At 43.6% G+C, this 21340-nt stretch overlaps 1 protein-coding gene across 5 annotated transcripts in view; it reads left to right on the top strand.

Moving 5' to 3' along the window:
* Positions 1-2133: 2133 nt before the first annotated feature.
* Positions 2134-21340, top strand: part of LOC105478188 (cyclin dependent kinase like 5) — a 227586-nt gene continuing 208379 nt past the window's right edge. For 3 of the 5 annotated variants that reach the window (XM_011735263.3, XM_011735264.3, XM_011735260.3), the window contains exon 1: positions 2134-2233. The gene's annotated coding sequence lies outside the window, so the exon portion shown is untranslated. Of the gene's footprint in view, positions 2234-11005; positions 11341-18960; positions 19277-21340 lie in introns of those variants that run through there. The other 2 variants (XM_011735262.3, XM_011735261.3) reach the window with 2 other exon arrangements.

Here is a 21340-nt window from a genome sequence, read left to right as displayed (position 1 = left end):
TGGGACTACAGGTGCGTGCCACCACTCCCAGCTAATTTTTTTGTATTTTTAGTAGAGATGGGAGTTTCACCATGTTGGCCAGGCTGGTCTCAAATTTCTAACCTCAGGTGATCCACCCGCCTTGGCCTCCCAAAGTGCTGGGATTACAGGCACGAGCCACCACTCCCGGCACATGGTACTTTTTAAACTTTTACTAACTTTCTAGAAAGGTTAGTTTTTGATCAAAAGAGGAATTAACTAAACTGCGTGTGACTCCAAGAAATCCTTTACCACTACTGAAAACCAGATCAAAGCAAATGTCCCTAAGCAGAAGGTCATATTTGTATATATGGGATGGCACATTATAAGGCATCTAATATTACTACTTAATACTGAATTGGACCTATATTAACAGATGTTAAGTTATTGTTTTTTCTCCATCCTATGAATCTATACGGATAATTAATTCATTACTTCTGGTTCACCAGGTCTAAAGAAAAATTTAAAAATTATTCATTTGAGTCAAAGGTAATGCTGCTGAAATTCCTAGTACATAGTCTCTGATATACAGGGATGAAAATGGAGTGATTGCCCCAGGAGTTCTGGATCCACGTGGGTGAAGCTGGAGGTCACAGCACTGTTACTTTGCATCTGGAGGAGGAAGGAGACTCTGTGAAGTCCTCTGTTGTTGCCTCTGACTCCATTTTCCCTCACTGCTAATTCATTGCTCCTACCTGTAAAATTTTCTAATATGCTTCCACTTTCATTTCCTCATCAAATATTCACCGTTATGAAAAAGAAAATCCTATTGGCTTGGTATCAAGTGGCCAAACTGAGCATGCTGCTACATATTGTTACCAGATTCACTACAGGAATAGATTAAGTGGATTTTATCCAAAATATCTATTTCCTATTACAGTACTGCATCTTTCTAATTTGGTGACTGCTATGACCTCATACACTGCCTATTTTCCATGCTTTTCCTAACTAGAAGAGACCCTATTTTTCGCCTTTGCTTGTTAAAGTGAAAATTATTATGCAGCTTTCCATAGATTTGTCCCCAATGTCTTTTTAAAAATTATTTTCTTTATTTTCTAAAAGTAGCATTGGAGATGTTATCTCCTTCCATTTCATCACTTCTTCATCCTCCGTGGAAACCCGATCCATGGTGGGTATTAAGATCTTTACATTTCTACTGGTTGGGCGATGACTTCATTGCTTTCAAGCCAGCTGGGGGGATCTTGTGTGGCAGAGCATCGGACCGAAGCGGAGGTGTGGGTCGTTGCTGCTGCTGCTGCTGCTACTGCTGCGACAGCTCTTTGCACGCGCTTGGCTGCTGTGTAAGGAATCCTCAGGCTGCTAGGTCTTTGCGCCTAACTTACCCAAGGGACAGCAAGCTGCTGGATGAGTGTACGTGTGAGTGTGTGTTATGTGTGTGCATACGGGCGTGTGTGTGTGCACACGCAGCGGCAACAGTTGGGCAGCAGCAGCAATGGACTTCGATATCATTTTTACCAACAACAGAGATAAACCATCCTCCATCCTGTATTTCTCAGCTCCCGCCCCGAGTGTGCTCTCCCCCTCTTCCCCGACTTCCCCCACCAAAGCCCCCGGCACGGGTCCCTCCGGAGGGAGGGCAGGATAGCTGCGCTGTAGGCAGGATTCCCCCTTTTTTCCGCAGTGACAGGCGGATTCCGGGGCCTCCTCGCCACCCCCTACCCCCGCAGTCACCCCTTTCTCAGTCACGATCTCCCCACCCCACCACCGTCGACCCTCTCCCTCCTTCCTCGCGCTCCCCTCGGCGTCAGCTCCAGGCTCGGGCCCCGCCCCTCTCAGTCTCTCCAGCCCAGGTTGCTAGGGCTTGGCGGGGCAACCAAACCTGGCGTGCCAGGAGGCGCGGCGCGCGCGTGAGCGCGCAGGCGAGCTTGTATAAGGAACCAGCGTTCTTCGGCTTCGGAGACTCGAGCACGAGCGGCGCGAGCCCGAACCCCAAGACAAGCGCTTCCTTCTCATTGGCTCCTACCAGAAGGGGGCGGGGTAAAGGCGGGATCGGGCAGAACCTGAGGCGCTTTTCCATTGGTCAGAACGGGCCGGCTGGGGCGGGGCAGTTAGCAAATTAGGCTGCGCGTTCGCTTCTGCTAGAGGGCGGGGCCGGAGGTTTCGATTAGTTGTCTCTGCCGCTGGGGAAGGTAAAGCGGCGACGGCGTCCTCAGGAGCTGTGGGGTCCCCTGCTAGAAGTGGGGGACTCGGCGGGGTGAGTAGTCGCGCCACCACCCGCCCGCCAAGCCTTCTTGCCCTTACATCGGCCCCGCGTTCACCCAGCTTCTCCTGAGAGTGGGGACCCACCCGGTCCCCCCGGGCGGACGAGAGAAGGGGCGGCGGCGCCGGTCCCCCCGGAACGGGGCGACGCGGTGAGGGCGTCCCAGCCCGGAGTAGCCCCTCCTCAGCGCTCCCCTGCGCCTCTGGAAGGGCTTCCTCCGAGGGGCTGGGGCTGCCTTTTGGGGTGTGGGGAGGCGAAAGGGTGTGAAAGAGGGGCGATGGGTCGAGCCCGCCCCGCGGGGCTCCCCTCAGCGGCGGGTCTGCGGCGTCCCCGCCCCGCCGCTCCCGCGGCAAGAGCTCCCCGGGGCTTGCGGCGAGGGAAGCCCCTTCCCGCCGGCGCCGAGGAGGGGCCTGCGCGCCCGAGCCCCCTGCCCGAGTTCGGAGGGAGCCCGAGACTCCAGTCGCAGCTCTGGCCCTTCTGACCTTGGCTGCCCGGGAGGGTGGGCGAGCGACCCGCCGCTGGCCCCACGGCTCCGCAACCTCCCCCGAACAAGTTTCAGGCGATGCTGTGAAGTTCACGACTGGCATAGTGCGGGGAAGAAGAATGGCCCCTTCTCAGACCTTGATACCCTTTGGACCCTCATAGAAATCGGGTTCTGGGGTTTGGAACCGTCTCCCAGAACGAACAGGTCCTCCTTGCATTGACACGTTTTGTGCCCACGTTGTGGGAAAAAATAACCTGAACATATTTCAGTGTAAAGGCAGATCTTCCTTGAGGGTTTTGTTTTTCGCTTCACTTGAGTGTTAAAGCACAGATGCCTGAATAAGAAAAGCCTGACCTTAGTATCTCTACAGTGAGATTAGACGGGTGCTGTGATATTTAAGTAGTTGCAGATCCGTATTCTGTTAGCATAATCTATTTTAATTGGCTGGAATTTAAGCTGATTTTAGAAAGTATTGTTGACACCGAATGATTTATTTCTGTGCATCTGAATTAGGTTTGTTTGAACGTAATGGTTATATAGTTAAATGTAAAAGATTAGACAAATTAATTTGTCTGAGAGCGTTTGTCTGAAACAGGAGACAGAGATGTGTATAGAACAGGATTATCATTTTAGGTAACATCTGCTGGAACATTTCCAGCTTGTTTCTTTCTTGGTGTAGGGTTACAAAAAAGACATCTTCACCGAGGCTATTCGGAATTACATGTGAGTGACACTTAGATGTAAATTTGTTTTTATTCCCTTTAAGTGTTTTAAAATGTGTTATTCACAAAATGTGAAGAGGCTATATTGTTTCTGTATCTTAGTGTTGAAGGGGATAGTATGATCTTATGATTAACAGTCCAATTAGGGTCCATTAATAATAGATTTTTTTAAAAGGCATGCTGCTTTTCGAGAATATGATAGGTTGACTACCTAGCAAGACTTTTAATTTCTTTTTATTAAAAGTACTATTTTAGGATTGAGAATTTTTGGCGTTGACACTGAAACCAGGAATAAGGAAGCCTGCAGCAGTCTTAGCAGTTTGACACCACCAGTAGGTGTTTCTGTTGACAAATGCAGAGAAGAGAACATTTGGGAAGGAAATCTTTTTTTCGGGGCGGGGGTGGGGGGGGGGAGGTGAGGGTGGGTGACGGGGGAAGGAGCCAGAAGAGAGAAGCTGTAGAGCTAATGCTGCCAGCACTGTATGGTGAGCATTTCACAAGTACAAGGAAACCTAATTAGGGAAAAATTCCGTTTGGCTGAATTAAATAATAGAACTCCAAAAGAGGCATTCTAAATAAAGTTAACCATTCCAAGAGTGTTAAATAATCTGCCATTTCAGAGTAGTTGGGGGTTCCTCAGTTGGAGAGGGTATCAAATCTCTTTGAATTGTCTTGCCTTTTTAACACAGTCAATGCAGCGATTAATTTGCTATATGTATATATATCAAACAGTTGAGTATTCCAGTTTTGTTGTTTAGCGTATTTCCTAAGCCTAAATTTTTTAAAAGCAAAATCTGATATATTTTTTAAAAAATTTGAAATAGAATTCTTTGTCCAGAGAGTATTCCTTTTTTCCTGGCTCAGTCTTAAAATTTATTCATGATTTAGGGGTTTGTGGTTGGTATTTTTTTACCCCTTTTCTTAGGTTTTTTGATTTTTACTTATGCAAGTTCCCTAAGTCTGCTTTTGTTTATATTGTAATTTTCTTGGAATTATTTAAATCAGAGTGTGGCATCTATTGTGTCCCCTGGGGTTTTAAAAGGAAAGGCTCCCATTGAAAGAAATCGCAGGGCCATCTCGCATAGATGGGTAATAGAAGGTTGACTGCGAATCAGATGTATTCGGTTGCAAATATGCTGCTTGGGGTTAAGGCAGTTTCAGTTAACGGGAACCAGATTTTACATGATGTTTCTACTTTGAAGGTACAGTATTGTTACATTACAAACTGAAAGACAGAGGTGGAGAAATTCCTTTAAGTATCACCCCTAGCCTTGTTTCACCACGGTGTCCAGGAATCTATGAGAGACTCTTAACAATAGCTGCATTGTTGGAAATGACAGTGGCTTCTCTTGCAGAAAGTTAACCTTTCATTATGATTTTCATTTCAATTTACTTTGTAAAAGAAAATTTAGCTTTATCTGAGAAATTGGCTGTGAGAAATTTGTAAAGAGAGCAAGGAAAATAGGTTTTCTTCAACATGTCTGTTAAAATTTCACATTCTGTCCCCTGCCGTTTTGATAACTGGTGATCTTTATTTCCTCTAGATATTAGAAGGTATTCTAACACAGTACCTGATTTTTGGCAGTTACTGTGGGGATATGACTTTTTCATGTAATAAGTTGATGTCAAATAATAATGAGGCATTTAGGAATAAATTAATTCACATGCATAGATCTAAAACGTGAGGGAAATCTTTTAGATAACCCTTAACTTTGGTACAAGAATAGCACAATTTGAAGTATTAAGTCGCTTTCTAAGTAGAAAAAGCTATTTGCTTAGAATTGGGTAATTTTAGATTTTAAAGTTTTTTTTTTTTTTCCCAACATCAGATAATTTGGCAACATCAAATTTCTTGATAAAGGAGGAGATAGAATCTCACAGATTCTTTATTATCTGATCATGGCATCAGTTGGACTACATTTCAACTTAGGACAATAATGCAATTAAAAGACTACATTTAAACTTTCTGTTTGGAGGTTTTTCTAATTTACTTTCAATCTCAAGCTCGACGTTAGAAATCTTTTGTTGGTGACGCACAATTTTAGTGTTCAGATTTTAGGTTTTGATCGTTTTTAGAATTTTTTTTTATGTGTGTAGAGCAGTACATGGATTACTGAATTAATCAAAGATCTGGCCTCATTTCTCTTTCAAGTTTGTACATTTCTTCACACTGAGATACAAGCTTGGGTGCAATTCTGTCGGTGGGTGTGAAAGCTGAGGGTAAGGACCTTCTACCTAGAGACTGATAACATTTAAACATTTCAGGTTTGGGAATTAATAGAAAGTTATTTATTAGGTTAAAAGGAACTAGCCCATTCAGGTATTTGAAATTGATTGTCAATACTTTGAATTAAGCTCTTAGAAACGTTTGTGTTTGAGATAATCCTAATCAGGGTCAAGTTTTGGGTGTGGTCTCTCTTTTGGGCAGTCTTCTCTGTAATAATTATAATACTCCATCTATTGAGCCGTACTGAATGCCAGACACTGTGACAAGTAATTTATTTGCATGAATACATGTGTATTCTCACAACAGCTCTATGAAGTATGTCTTCTTACCTCCTGTATACATGTCAAATGGGCTCAGAGAAATAAAGTACTTTGCTGAGATTACCCAGCTAGTCATCAGAAGCAGCAAAATTGCCATCCGAACTGGTCTGACTTGAAACTGTGCTCTTCAAAACCATGCTTTCTGCTTCTCTTTAGGAAACTGATTTCCCAAGCATATTTATTTTTGACACGGGGTCTCAGTTGCCCAGGCTGGAGTGCAGTGGTGTTATCACAGCTTGCAGCACCCTTAACCTGGTAGACTCAATTGACCTTCCCACCTCAGCCTCCCTAGTAGCTGGCGACTACAGGCACGTGCTCCCATACCAGGCCAGTTTTTCTTTATTTTTAATAGAGGCAAGGTCTTATGATGTTGCTCAGGCTGGTCTTGAACTCCTGGCGTCAAGCGACCCTCCTGCTTTGGCCTCCCAAAGTGCTTGGACTATAGGCATGAGCCACCGCCAGGTCCACCCCAAGGGTATTTTGAGTTCCTACTGTATATCATGCCTGGGGTGGTACTGAAGGTATACATATGCTTCTTGGAGTTCACAGGCTACATTGGCAAGGCTGCTGGACCTTTAGTCAGTCGTATGGGGGACTGAACTCAGATCCATCAGGACTGCTGGATAGAACAGTTGGAAGTGCAGACTTTTCTAACCAGAGGGTCAGACTTTTCTAACAGAGGTTATGTTTCTTCATAAATGAAGGCTGTACATAATCATGCCAAAAATGAGGTAGTTGTTTCTAATTAGCTACTTGGTATTTCATGTTTCTGGATATTGCATTATAACCTTTGATGGACTTTGATTAAATTTGCTACACTAATAAAGGCTACGAAGATACTCCTTGAATTCAATTTTGTGGCTTAGATATACCCTTGAAATAAAATGGCAGCCATTATAATTTGCAGATGGGCACCTCTTGTGTAATTATGACCAGTGAAATAAAATCTGGAGGTAAAGTCTATAGAGATATACTATTATTGTGTGTGTGTGTGTTTTTTTTAAGACGGAGTCTCGCTCTGTTGCCCAGACTGGAGTGCAATGGCGTGATCTCTGCTCACTGCAACTTCCACCTCCTGGGTTCAAGCAATTCTCCTGCCTCAGCCTCCCAAGTAACTGGGATTACAGGTGCATGCTGCCATGCCCAGCTAATTTTTTTGTATTTTAGTAGAGACGGGTTTCACCATGTTGCTCAGGCTGGTCTCAAACTCCTGAGCTCAGGCAGTCCACCCGCTTCAGCCTCCCAAAGTGCTAGGATTACAGGCATGAGCCACCGCACCCACCCCTTGTTGTGTGCTAATACAGAGGTTGGACTCTGAAAATTTTTCTATGTGAAAGTAGAACTTTCTTCTTCTTTTTTTTTTTTTTTGAGACTGAGTCTGGCTCTGTCGCCCAGGCTGGAGTGCAGTGGCCGGATCTCAGCTCACTGCAAGCTCCGCCTCCCGGGTTTACGCCATTCTCCTGCCTCAGCCTCCCGAGTAGCTGGGACTACAGGCGCCGCCACCTCGCCCGGCTAGTTTTTTGTATTTTTTAGTAGAGACGGGGTTTCACCATGTTCACCAGGATGGTCTCTATCTCCTGACCTCGTGATCCACCCGTCTCGGCCTCCCAAAGTGCTGGGATTACAGGCTTGAGCCACCGCGCCCGGTCACTTTCTTCTATTTAAAGCTTCTTGTGATTAAAATTTTTTTTTTTAATTTTTAATTTTTTTTTTTTTTTTTTTTTTTTTTTGGAGATGGAGTCTCGCTCTGTCACCCAGGCTGGAGTGCAGTGGCCGGATCTCAGCTCACTACAAGCTCCTCCTCTCGGGTTCACGCCATTCTCCTGCCTCAGCCTCCCGAGTAGCTGGGACTACAGGCACCCGCCACTTCGCCCGGCTAGTTTTTTGTATTTTTTAGTAGAGACGGGGTTTCACCGTATTAGCCAGGATGGTCTCGATCTCCTGACCTCATGATCCGCCCATCTCGGCCTCCCAAAGTGCTGGGATTACAGGCTTGAGCCACCGCGCCCGGCCTTTTTTTTTTTTTTTTTTTTAATGAGACAGAGTGCTGCTCTGTCACCCAGGCTGGAGTGCAGTGATGGGATCTCGGCTTACCGCAACCTCCGCCTCCTGGGTTCAAGTGATTCTCTTGCCTTAGCCTCCTGGGTAGCTGGAATTACAGGCGCCCGCCACCATGCCCGGCTAACTTTTTTGCATTTTTAATAGAGATGGGGTTTCACCATATTGGCCAAGTGGTCTCGAACTCCTGACCTCAGGTGATCCTCCTGCCTCGGCCTCCCAAAGTGTTGGGACTACAGGCGTGAGCCACCACGCCTGGCTCTGAATTTTTTTTTTAAAAGTAAGACCTATCATTAAGAGAACTAAACAGTTATGTACCCTAAAAGAACACTTAAAAGTCCATGTTAGAAAAAAAGGACTTAACATCTTTTTCTGTAATCGATTAAAATCACTTTTGTTACTTATTAAAGTTAGAAAGTGCTGATGAATACTGTAGAGCCTCAGGGCCAGAAATAATCTTGGCCGAAGCAGGACCATATTTCTACACAGATGGGACCTGTGCGTTAATTTGTTGATTTCTTTTTTTTTTTTTTTGAGATGGAGTCTCGCTCTGTCGCTCAGGCTGGAGTGCAGTGGTACGGTCTCAGCTCACTGCAAGCTCTGCCTCCCAGGTTCACACTATTCTCCTGCCTCAGCCTCCTGAGTAGCTGGGACTAACAGGCGCCCGCCACCACGCCTGGCTAATTTTTTTTTTGTATTTTTAGTAGAGACGGGGTTTTACCATGTTAGCCAGGATGGTCTTGATCTCCTGACCTTGTGATCTGCCTGCCTTGGCCTCCCAAAGTGCTGGGATTACAAAATTTTGTTGATTTCTTTATAACGTAATGGAGGTGTACTTTACATACCATAAAACTCACCTTTTTAGTGTATGATTCCATTATTTTTAAGTGAATTTATGGAGTTGGCATAGCTATCATTACAGTCCAGTTTTAGAACATTTCCATCACCCCCAAAATTCTCTCCTGTCAATGAGTTTTTTTAACCTTATTTACTTGCTTCACCTAGACCTCTTTTCTTTTTTTTTGAGACAGGGTCTCACTGTGTTGCCCAGGCTGGAGTGCAGTGCTGTGATCTAACTTCACTGCAACCTCCACCTCCCAGACTTGAGCGATCTTCCCACCTCAGCCTCTTGAGTAGCTGGAGCTACTGGCACACGCCACTGCGCCTGGCTAATTTCTTTCTTTTTAAGATGTAATCTCACTGTCACCCAGGCCAGAGTACAGTGGTGTGATCTTGGCTCACTGCAACCTCTGCTTCCTGGGTTCAAGCGATTCTCCTGCCTCAGTCTCCCAAGTAGCTGGGATTATAGGCATGTGCCACTATGCCTGGCTAATTTTTGTGTTTTTAGTAGAGACAGGGTTTCACCATGTTGGCCAGGCTGGTCTTGAACCCCTGACCGCAGGTGATCTGCCTGCCTCGGCCTCCCAAAGTGCTAGGATTACAGGTGTAAGCTACCGTGCTTGGCCAACCTAGATCTCTTTATCATCAGACATTGACAAATGAAATCATGTAGATCTTAACAGATGTCTTTTTTTTTTTTTTTTTTTTGAGACAGGGTCTCAAGTCTGTCACCCAGGCTAGAGTACAGTAGTGTGATCATGGCTCACTGCAGCCTCTGCCTCCCCAGGCTCAAGTGATCCTCCCACCTCAGCTTCCTGAGTAGCTGGGACTATAGGCGCAGGCCGCCATGCCTGGCTAATTTTTTTGTATTTTGTAGAGATGGGTTCTCACAGTTTTGTTCAGGCTGGTCTTGAACTCCGGAGCTCAAGACATTCCCCTACTTTGGCCTCCCAAAGTGCTGGGATTATAGGCATGAACCAGTGTGCCTGGCCTAAAAGATGTCCTTAAAAAATATCTTCTGGAGGCCAGGTGTAGGTGGCTCACGCCTGTAATCTCAGCACTTTGGGAGGCCAAGGCAGGCATTTCATTTGAGGTCAGGAGTTTGAGACCAGCCTGGCCAACATGGTGAAACCCTGTCTCTACAAAAAATACAAAAATCGGTTGAGTGCAGTGTTGTACACCTGTAGTCCCAGCCTCCTGGGAGGCTGAGGTAGGAGGATGGCTTGAGCCTGGGAGGCAGAGGTTGCAATGAGCCAAGATCGTACCATTCACTCCAGCCTGGGCAACAGGAGTGAAACCCTGTCTCAAAAAAAAAAAAAAAAAAAAAAAAATATATATATATATATATATATACACACACACACACACACACACACACACACTTCTTGGCTGGGCGTGGTGGCTCACGCCTGTAATTCCAGCACTTTGGGAAGCCAAGGCAGATGGATCACCTGAGGTCGGGAGTTCGAGACCAGCCTGAGCAACATGGAGAAACCGTCTCTACTAAAAATACAAAATTAGCTGAGTGTGGTGGCACATGCCTGTAATCCCAGCTCCTCGGGAGCCTGAGGCAGGAGAATTGCTTGAACCCGGCAGGTGGAGGTTGCGGTGAGCCAAGATGGCACCATTAGACTCCAGCCTGGGCAACGAGAGCGAGACTCAGTTTCAAAAAAAAAATCCACACATATCATTTATTAATGCTTTTTGTATTTTCAAAAATTCTTGCCTAAGCATAATAGCAAAATTTAAAGGATCATAATGGCAAATGGTATAAATTACCTTGTGTTTGTGGCTTAAATTTTATTTTCATTTGATCTTTTTTTTTTTTTTTTTTTTTTTTGGGACGGAGTCTCGCTCTGTAGCCCAGGCTGGAGTGCAGTGGCCGGATCTCAGCTCACTGCAAGCTCCGCCTCCCGGGTTCACGCCATTCTCCGGCCTCAGCCTCCCGAGTAGCTGGGACTACAGGCGCTGCCACCTCGCCCGGCTATTTTTTGTATTTCTTAGTAGAGACGGGGTTTCACCGTGTTAGCCAGGATGGTCTCGATCTCCTGACCTCGTGATCCGCCCATCTCGGCCTCCCAAAGTGCTGGGATTACAGGCTTGAGCCACCGCGCCCGGCCTTCATTTGATCTTTTTTAAACCAGCGAATAAAATACAACATTCTTGGTGATATGTTGGGAATGCAGGGAAAAGAAATGAAGGTAAAAGTAACATAATTATTGTGCAAGAAAAAGTTACTTCCAAATGTAAGAGCACAGGGAAACAATTGGTTTTCTTGATTTTAAGCTAATAACATTGTGCATTTTATTGTTTGGACCTCTAATCCCTCTTGACAGATCCGTGCTTAATGTGCATGTCATAGAGCAGGCTTCATCAAATTCAGATATTTAGACACTTCGTCTACTTCAGACTGGATTGTGATGGGATTTGCAAACAGCTTAACATGCAAGGTACCGTAACTGCCTTTTCCTGCCTGCATCATTTTCTTCTTAGTGACCTTCTAGGGTGGGCTGGGGAGTAAGGCCAGCTTGGGAACAGGAAGTCTCATCAGCACAGGCTGATCCCCACTTGTGCAGGTTTCCTCCTTTGCTCGGTGTATTGCTTGTGTGGACGGACACTGCTTAGGGACGTTATGTTTTTGGGTACATATAGTAGAGGAATGTAATGGTTTGGTTAGAAGTAAAGTGTTTTGGGAAACTGTATCTAATTTTCTTTGCTTTTAGGTGAACATTTCTCAATGGAAAGTGACCCTTATATGTACCAGGCAGGTAAATCAGTAACTCCTTGTGTGGTTGGTTGTGTCTGGATTTTTAATGGCAAACAGGTTAGACACACAGTGCTGGTCTGATATTAATAGTTTACTGTCAGTTCAATCATAACTGGTTGGAAATAGGCATAGGCTTGCTTTTTTTTTTTTTTTTTGGACTCTATCAAATGGTAACATGAAGTGCCAGTGTAACTTGATTTTGATAGTAAGAACAACTTTGGTTTCTGGAAATTAACAAAACATATATAAATAATATATATTGTTTAAAAAGCTTACCTTACATTATTTTAGGTGAGTTGCAATTTTAGATATCAGGTTTAGATTTTGTATTATGGGCCAGGCGCAGTGGCTCATGCCTGTAATGCCAGCACTTTGGGAGGGCCGAGGTGGGCGGATCACTTGAGGTCAGAAGTTCGAGACCAGCCTGGGCAACAAGGTGAAACCCTGTCTCTACAAATAATACAAAAATTAGCCGGGTGTGGTGGCACGCACCTGTAACCCCAGCTGCTCAGGAGGCTGAGTCGGGAGAATCCCATGAACCTGGGAGGCAGGGGTTGCAGTGAGCCAAGGCCACGCCACTGTATTCCAGCCTGGGCCACAGAGCGAGACTCCATCTCAAAAGAAAGAAAAAGATTTTGTGTTATGTTTAAAGATTAGGTTCTTGGAAGTATGAGATTGTAAAGTAAACATATACAGTCTCATGAGGAAGATACGGCAGATAAAAAGAGTGGTAAGTAATAGTTGAAGAACAACTTGCCTGGATTTACCTGATTACCCTGACATTGCTGATTTTAGAAACTAATTTCCTTATGAGTAGAATCTTTCACAGATTACCAGAGGCTGGGTCAGATGTGATATATCCTAGAATTTATCCACACCCCTAGACACACACCCCACCAAGGTTTGTCAGCCACTTATGGGATATATTAACTGTAATTGCTAGTAATCATTATTCCTAATATTACCACTAAATTCAAGTTTAGCAATGCAAATGAAAAGAAAAAGTTTGATTTTAATTGTAGTTACTGAAAATAGTTGGGGTAGACAAAAGCTAATTTTGTGCAAATAGGTGTTTTATACTTTATCAATTATTTATTTCTCAAATAATCTGTCCTACATCCTGAGGATCTGTCCTTCATTCATTTAACAAATATTACTTAATGAGTATGTAGTGTGTGCCAGACTGTGCTGGAGACTACATGGAGTGATAAATAAGATGTAAGTAGGCCCTGCCCTCAAATAATTAATTATTTTTTGAGACAGAATCTCACTCTGTCGCCCAGGCTGGAGTGCAGTGGTGCAATCTTGGCTCACTGCCACCTCTACCTCCTGAGTTCAAGCGATTTTTGTGCTTCAGCCTCCCAAGTAGCTGGGACTACAGGTGCGTGCCTCCACACCTGGCTGATTTTTGTATTTTCAGTGGAGACGGGGTTTCACCATGTTGGCCAGGCTGATTTCAAACTCCTGACCTCAAGGGATCCACCCACCTTGGTCTCCCAAAGTGCTAGGATTACAGGTGTGAGCCACCAAGCCTGGCCAAAGAATTTAGTCTTGAGATGGAGGCAGAGGAGAACTACAGAACACTGTGGGAGTATGCCTGACCCTTGAACAACGTAGGGGTTGGGGTGCTGACCCTCAGGCAGTCAAAAATCCAAGTATAACTTTTGACCCCCCAAAAACTTTACTAAAATAGCCTACTGTTGACCGGAAGCCTTACTGGTAATATAGTCAATTAACACGTTGTTTTGTATGTTATATGTATTATGTAGTGTATTCCTATAGTAACGTAAGCCAGAGAAGAAAATATTATTAAAATCATAGGAAGAGAAAAGATACTTACTATTCATTAAGAGGAAGTGGATCATTATAAAGGTGCTCATTGTCTTCACACTGAGTAGGCTGAGGAGGAAGAGGAGGGGTTGTCTTGCTGTCTCAGCAGGGGCAAAGGTGGAAGAGGTAGAGAAGGTGGAAGGGGAGGCAGGAGAGGCAGGCACACTCTGTAATTTATATTGAAAAAAAAAATCTGGGTATAAGTGGATCCATGCAGTTCAAACCTGTGTTGTTCGAGGGTCAACTGTATATAACAGGGTAGGGCTGGAGAGTCTGTCCTTGGGGGAAGAGGTGGGAAGGTCACTCTGAGGAAGTAACATTTAAGTGAGACCTGAAGAATGAGAAGGACCTGGTCTAGTTGGGGAAATAAGTTTTTCAGACAGAAGGTGCAAATGTGATGAGGCAAGGTGAGAGGGCTGGGGTTTTTGCACAACAGAACCTTTTAAAGAACTGAAAGAGGGCCGGGCGTGGTGACTCATGCCTATAATCCCAGTACTTTGGGAGGCTGAGGCAGGCAGATCACTTGAGCCCAGGAGTTCGAGACCAGCCTGGGCAAAATGGCAAAACCCCATTTCTACAAAAACGCAAAATTAGCTGAATGTGGTGATATATTCCTGTAGTCCTAGCTACTCCCAGAGAGTAAACTGGGAGGATTGCTTGAGCCCAGGAGTTTGAGGCTGCAGTGAGCCGTGATTATGCCACTGCACTCTAGCCTGGGCGACAGTGAGACTCTGACTCAAAAAAAAAAAAACCAAAAAAAACTGAAAGAAATCTACAATGACCAGAAAATAAAGAAACAGGCATTGAAGCAGAAGTTGGCACAGGGGCCAGGTCTTGAAAAGGCTTAGTAGGCCATTTGCTGGGTTTTTGAACTTGCCCTAAGTCTCCTGGGAAACGGTTAAAGCTTTTAAGCAGGGGTGTGACATGAAATGAAATGCTACAAAACCCAATAATTTTAGTTCAATGGAACCTTGGTAATTTACCAGAAAGGTCATAATCTCTGCAAGGTAAGATATTCTTCTCTTGTTTCATTAAAATTTTTGTAACTCCTTTCTTGATTGATTGTCGTCTGCAGTATTATTTTCATTGTTTTTGTAGAAATTCCCTTTAATTTTCTAAAAGTACCTTTTATCCCTCACCGTTCTGTTAACCTTATATAGGAATGTCATTTCTATTTATAACTGAATTAGAATATTTTTTCTAACAGCTTTAGCTCTCTTCCATATTTAAACTTAAAATTCTTGGCTGTTTTTTTCCCTCCAGACACCTTTAATCTGCTCAAAGTATTTAATGTTTTAATGAAATGTTTCATTAAATTTGCTTTATTCTTTTGTTCTTCCAAATACAGTGTCTTAGATATAGTTTAATATTTCTCAGCATTTATGCTATTCCATATTTTATGAAATAACATGTAAGCACCTAGAATGGTTTTAGGAAATTTTGTCACTATTGTATAGGAGCAATGGTGCTTCATCAAGAGCACCATTTTCAAATCTGGTTCACATTCTGTGGCCTTATCTTTTACATTAAATTGGTCTCTGTTAAACATTTTATGTTCAGGTGGGCTTATTTATATATAAGTGCTATAAAGGTGTTATTTTTTTATATCCTGATTTTTTTCTTTCTCCCATAGTAAATGTCCCTACATACTGAATTCTTTTTAGGAAATCTTTGCCATGCTAAGTTTTTGATTGCCTTGGTGATTGCGTGAGCATTCATTCAAGTCTTTCTTGGTGTAAAGTTGTTAGCTCATGCCTGTATACAATGCTATTGCCCACTGTTCCTCTCCACATGTACAAAGAATAACTGCAGCATCACCTTCTTCAAGTATTTCCTTTGAAATCTACATATTGATTCAGCCTTGAATTGAGTTTGCTTTTGCCATGAGTTATTTTCTTTTCTTTTCTTTTTTGAGACGGAATCTTGCTCTGTCCCCCATGCTGGAGTGCAATGGTGTGATCTCGGCTCACTGCAACCTCCGCCTCCTGGGTTCAAGCAATTCTCTTGCCTCAGTCTCCCAAGTAGCTGGGATTACAGGCATGTGCCCCCATGCCTGGCTAATTTTTGTATTTTTAGCAGAGCCAGGGTTTCACCATGTTGTCCAGGCTGGTCTCGAACTCCTGACCTCATTATCTGCCTGCCTTGGCCTCCCAAAGTGCTGGGATTGCAGGTGTGAGCTAAGGATGGGCATATAAAGCTGGGAGAATTGCAAGAAGTAATGTTTATTTATGTACTACATGCTTTGCTTTGATGCTTGTACCATAGCTACATCCCAGGATCTTTTCTACTGTAAGCTCCATGGAGGCTTGGAGTGTTGACTGTTATACCCTCAGTATGTGGGTACCACATTGCCTTACACGTAGGAAGTGCTCAATAAAGACTTCCCTTATCAAAGGTGCCCCTTTTTGCACCCCGCCCCCCCACCATTTCCTCATGTTTGTATCTTCTTCCTTGTGCAGTGGTTGCTATATCAGGTGCCTATCTAGTGGATCCTCCTCTCTGCTCACCCTATAGACATGCCTGTCCTGTGTCTAGTTACCTGTGTAAGATGTGTAATTGTTATAATTGCATCCACACTGGTAAATGAGTAGGTGCTAATAGCTCTCTGTGGGGCCCCAGAATCTTTTCTACCAACATTTACAGTATGGCAGACGAAGGGGAAGCCAAAGATGACAACTACCAGAGTGACGTCTCTGAGTTTTTTTTCATGATTTATTGCATGAATTCGTTGAAATGCTGAGTTCTGTTTCATAATAGGGGTGTGTGTGTGTGTGTGCGCGCGCGTGCGTGCATGCGTGCATGTATCTTCGTTGTACAATACAGGCATACTTTGGAGATAGTTTTGTTTTAGACCACCACAATAAAGCAAATATTGCTGTAAAGCAAGTCACACAAATTTTTTGGTTACTCAGTGCATATAAAAGCTTTGTTGGCTGAGCGTGGTGTCTCACACTCATAATCCCAGTGCTTTGGGAGACCAAGGCAGGCAGATCCCCAGAGGTCGGGAGTTCGAGATCAGCCTGGCTAACATGGTGAAACTCCGTCTCTACTAAATATACAAAATTAGCTTGGTGTGGTGGCTCGCGCCTGTAATCCCAGCTACTCAGGAGGCTGAGGCGGGAGAATCACTTGAAGCCAGGAGGTGGAGATTGCAGTGAGCTGGGATGACACCACTGCACTCCACTCCAGTCTGGGCGACAGAGTGAGATTCAGTCTCCAAAAAAAAAAACAACAAAGCTTTGTTTACACTATACTGTTGTCTATTAAGTGTGCAATAGCATTATGTCTAAAAAAAAAAAAGCACATACTTTCATTTATTGCCAAAAAATGCTGGCAATCATTTGACCCTTCAGTGACCCATAACCTTTTTGCGGGTGGTGGGTTTTGCCTTAGTATTGATGGTGACTGACTGATCAGGGTGGTGGTTGCTGAAGGTTGGGGGATCTGTGGCAGTTCCTTAAAATAGGACAGCAATGAAGTTTGCCATATCTGTTGACTCTTCCTTTCATTGTAGGTTTCTCTGTAGCATACGATGCTGTTTGATAGCATTTTACCCACATTAGAACTACTTCTCCAAGCCTGCTGCTGCTTTATCAACTAAGTTTATAGAATAGTCTATTTTTGAAATAGTCATTTCAAAAATGTTTAAGGCTTCAAAAATGTTTAAAGTAGATTCCATCTCAGAAAAACACTTCCTTTGTTCTACCATAAGCAGCAACTCCTTTGTCCATTCATGTTTTATCATGAGATCACAGCAATTCAGTCATATCTTCAGGCTCCTCTTGCCTTGGCCTCCCAAAGTGGTAGGATTGTAGGTGTGAGCCACTGCACCTGACCATATCATCTTTTTTTTGGTTTTGTTTTGTTTTTTTTTGAGACAGAGTTTTGCTCTTGTTGCCCAGGCTGGAGCACAGTGGCACTATCTTGTCTCACTGCAACCTCTGCCTCCCGGGTTCAAGCGATTCTCATGCCTCAGCCTCCCAATTAGCTGGGATTACAGGCATGTGCCACCACACCTAGCTAATTTTGTATTTTTAGTAGAGATGGAGTTTCACTGTGTTGGTCAGGTTGGTCTCGAACTCCTGACCTCAGGTGATCCACCCACTTCAGCCTCCGTATAATCTTTTTGTCTATAAATGGGTATGTCTTTCCTTCTGCTAGGCCATTAGTGCTGATATTTGAGTTAGTTTATTTAGGAATTGGTGTAGTCAAGTCCAAGGTTGTACTACTCACCACATGACAGCCAATAAGTTAAGAGACAAGGTGTTGGGGCAAAGAAAGCAATTTTATTTAGGGAGCCAGCAACCCGAGAAGTTGGTGGACTAGTAATGTCCTAAAGAGCCATCTTAAGTTAATACGAATTTTAGCCTCCTTTTATGTTAGAGGAAGAGAGAAGAAGGAGGAGATTGAGGTCAAGAGGTGACTATGATGACCACAGACATCTGGGTGGCAGTGAGGGTCTGTGGAGGTTGTGAAACTTCTTTGTCCTTGGTCAGGTCACAATACTATAAATCTTTAACATGGCTGGGCATGGTGGCTCACTCCTGTAATCCCAGCACTTTGGGAGGCTGAGGCAGGCAGATAACTTGAGCCTAGGAGTTCAAGACCAGCCTGGGCAACATGGCGAAACACCGTCTCTATCAAAAATAAAAAAATTAGCCAAGTGTGGTGGCACACACCGGTGGTCCCAGCTACTCAGGAGGCTGAGGTAGGAGGATCACCTGAGCCCAGGAGGTCGAGGCTGCAGTGAGCCATGATTGTGCCACTGCACTCTAGCCTGGGTGACAGAGTGAGACCCTGTCTCAAAAAAAAAAAAAAAGAAAAAAGAAATCGTTAACAACATTGTTATTTGTGTGTACACTGCCCTTATCTTTTCAGAGGTTAGTTTTCAGAAGGGACTATTTGCTTTAAACTATAAACTATAGACTGAATGTCTCCCATAGTTAGATGGTATCACTGGGTGGTGGTGGGGGCTTAGAAGCAAAATGGTGTTAGTCATGCTAGGCCTCCTTTTCACTGTTACATTGGGCTGGATTTGAGGTTTTTTGTGTTATGGTTAACCTAGTGTACCCCAGTTTTCAAATTCTCTTAGAGATACTTTGTGATCAGAGTAGGAATTGGTTTACCAGAACAGTGTCTGTTCCAGTGTAAATTTCAGGTCTCCCCTTTGAAGTTTGCTTTAGTGAGGGTTTCTATATGTTCTTGATTTTCTCCCGTCCCTTTCTCAGTGATATTCTGCTCTTACTGTTCCTGGAAGTTTGTTTGCTTGGAGGTGGGGAGGGGTGGTAGGATGTGGTCTCTTCTTGATTAAGCCTCAGTTTCAGGCCTGAGTTTCAGGATCTTGCCCCTTCCCTGGCTGTTGTAGTGGGCTCAATGTGGAATGCTATGCCTCTCCCAGGACTCGGGCACCCATCCCTCCTCCCTGCTGTTTCACTGTTGTCTTAAGGGTAGAAGTAACCATTGTCCCTTCTGTCACAGTGAAGGCTTGTCTTCCCTAGTGGAGATAGGGTAGAGTGATTTGAGGGTAGTGTCCAGCCTCTCAGGCTTAGCTGCTGCCCACCCCCAGGTTTGCATCACAATGAGCATACCTCAGAGCTCTTTAGAGCTCTGAGTGCGTGGGGTGGGGGGGTTGGAGGAGGAAGGCCCTGCAGGAAGTTGAGGTACCATATCCTCAATTTCTGTGACTCCCAGTGGTTTCACGCTGTCTTTTCAGCAAGCCACATCAGATTTCACCCATTTACTGACTCTTCTACCCATTCTTTTTGGTGTCCAGCTGTACTCTCTGAGAGGTGAGCATATGGTTGTCTCCTTTCTCCCTTCAGGTACGCTCCTTAGTTTTTGAGCCAACTGGTTGTTCTGTTGGTTTTTTTTTTTTTTTTTGAGATGGAGTCTTGCTCTTTCGCCCAGGCTGAAGTGCAGTGGCGTGATCTCGGCTCACTGCAAGCTCCGCCTCCCGGGTTCATGCCATACTCCTGCCTCAGCCTCCCGAGTAGCTGGGACTACAGGCGCCCGCCACCATGCCTGGCTACTTTTTTTGTATTTTTAGTAGAGACGAGGTTTCACCGTGTTAGTCAGGATGGTCTCGATCTCCTGACCTCGTGATCCGCCCGCCTCGGCCTCCCAAAGTGTTGGGATTATAGGCGTGAGCCACCGCGCCCAGTGCTCTGTTGAGGTTAAAGAAAGTCTTGAATTTGAAATTAGTTCAGCTCTTTTTCGTTGTAGTTCTCTTGTTCCAGGGTTTAAGCCAGAAATTTGGTTACTCTTAAAATTTTAACATGAGCATTTCCTTAAGTCTAAGCTCAATTATTATTCCTGTCCTCCTGAATAAGACCAAGAGTTTGGAGTGAATTACTCCTTAACCGTTAGCCTCTCTTCCATGTTAATGTTATTTATGTGTTAGTTTTGCCTTACTTAAGCCACCTTACACCTATAAAAATAGTGAATATTTACTCATGTGTTTTTCAGGTTTCTTTGGTCACCATTCTTCCTGCACTCTATTTCTTCCTTCTTTATTAAAAAATGTTCTTAAATAATTATTTCAGTAAGGACCTTTTAATAGTAAACTTGGGCTTGGTGTTTGTGAAAGTGTCTGTACTTCACTTTTTCTCTTGAATGATTGTTGAGCTGGGTCCAGAATTTGGGTTAATTACTTTCCCTGAGTACTTCAATGTTATTCTCCTGTGTTTTGACAAATTTGTAAATTTTTTTTTAACTTTTATTTTAAGTTTGGGGGGTACATATGAAGTTTTGTTACATAGGTAAACACATGTCACAGGGGTTTGTTGTACATATTATTTCATCATCCAGGTGTTAAGCCCAGTACCCAATAATCATTTTTTCTGCTCCTCTCCCTCCTCCCATCCTCCACCCTCAGGTAGACCCCAGTGTCTGTTGTTTCCTTGTGTTCGTAAGTTCTTATCATTTAGCTCTCATTAATTTTTAATTTTTTGGTGGAGATGGGTTTCATTTTATTGCTTAGGCTGGTCTGGAACTCCTGGCTTCAAGTGATCCTCCTCAGCCTCCCAAAGATCTGGAATTACAGCTGTGAACTACTGCACCTGGTGTATTTTTATTTGCTAATGAGAAGTCAACAGTCAGTTTAGTTGTAATTTCGTTATAGGGAGGTAATTCTCCTCTTGAGCTACTTTTAAGATCTTTTCCTTGTTTATTTATTTATTTATTTTTTATTTACAGTACTTTTGAGTTGCTGTTTATTTCCTTGTTTTTTTGATCTTCAGGTTTTTTTTTTTTTTTTTTTTGCGATATTTCTAGGTGTGGATTTGTTTTATGTATCCTGCTTTTATTTGATGTATTCCATTAGTCCGAGGACCCCTGATGTCTTCAGCTGTGGGAGAAAATCTTAGCCATTATCTTTTAAAATAGTTTTGTCTCCATTTTCCATTTATGGAACCATTATTTAGATATGTTTTGGGATTTTTCATCACATCCTTCATGTTGTTTAAGTTTTCTTTAATTTACATTTCTCTCTCTTCTGGGTAATTTCTTGACATCTACGATTCACTAATTTCCTCTTTAGCTGTGCAGTTAATTTGTTAACTTATTGAGGGTTTCACTAAAAACATTTGGCTATATATAAATAGTCAAATATGTAAATATTGATATTTATACAAATACACAAATATATATGTGTGTATAAACATATATATATACGTGTTTTAAAGATGGAGTCTTGCTGTGTTGCCCAGGTTGGTGTTGAACTCCTGGTCTCAAGTAATCCTCCCACCTTGGCCTCCCAAAGTGCTATGATGTACAGGCATGAGCCACTGTGCCCCACCTTGAATATATTTTCAAATTTAAGAATTTCTGTTACATTTCCTTTCAAATCTGTTTTT

This window comes from Macaca nemestrina, chromosome X (assembly GCF_043159975.1).
Source record: "Macaca nemestrina isolate mMacNem1 chromosome X, mMacNem.hap1, whole genome shotgun sequence".
Taxonomy (NCBI): domain Eukaryota; kingdom Metazoa; phylum Chordata; class Mammalia; order Primates; family Cercopithecidae; genus Macaca; species Macaca nemestrina.
Note: the sequence above shows the minus strand (reverse complement) of the source record. Positions and strands in the feature narration are given on the sequence as shown.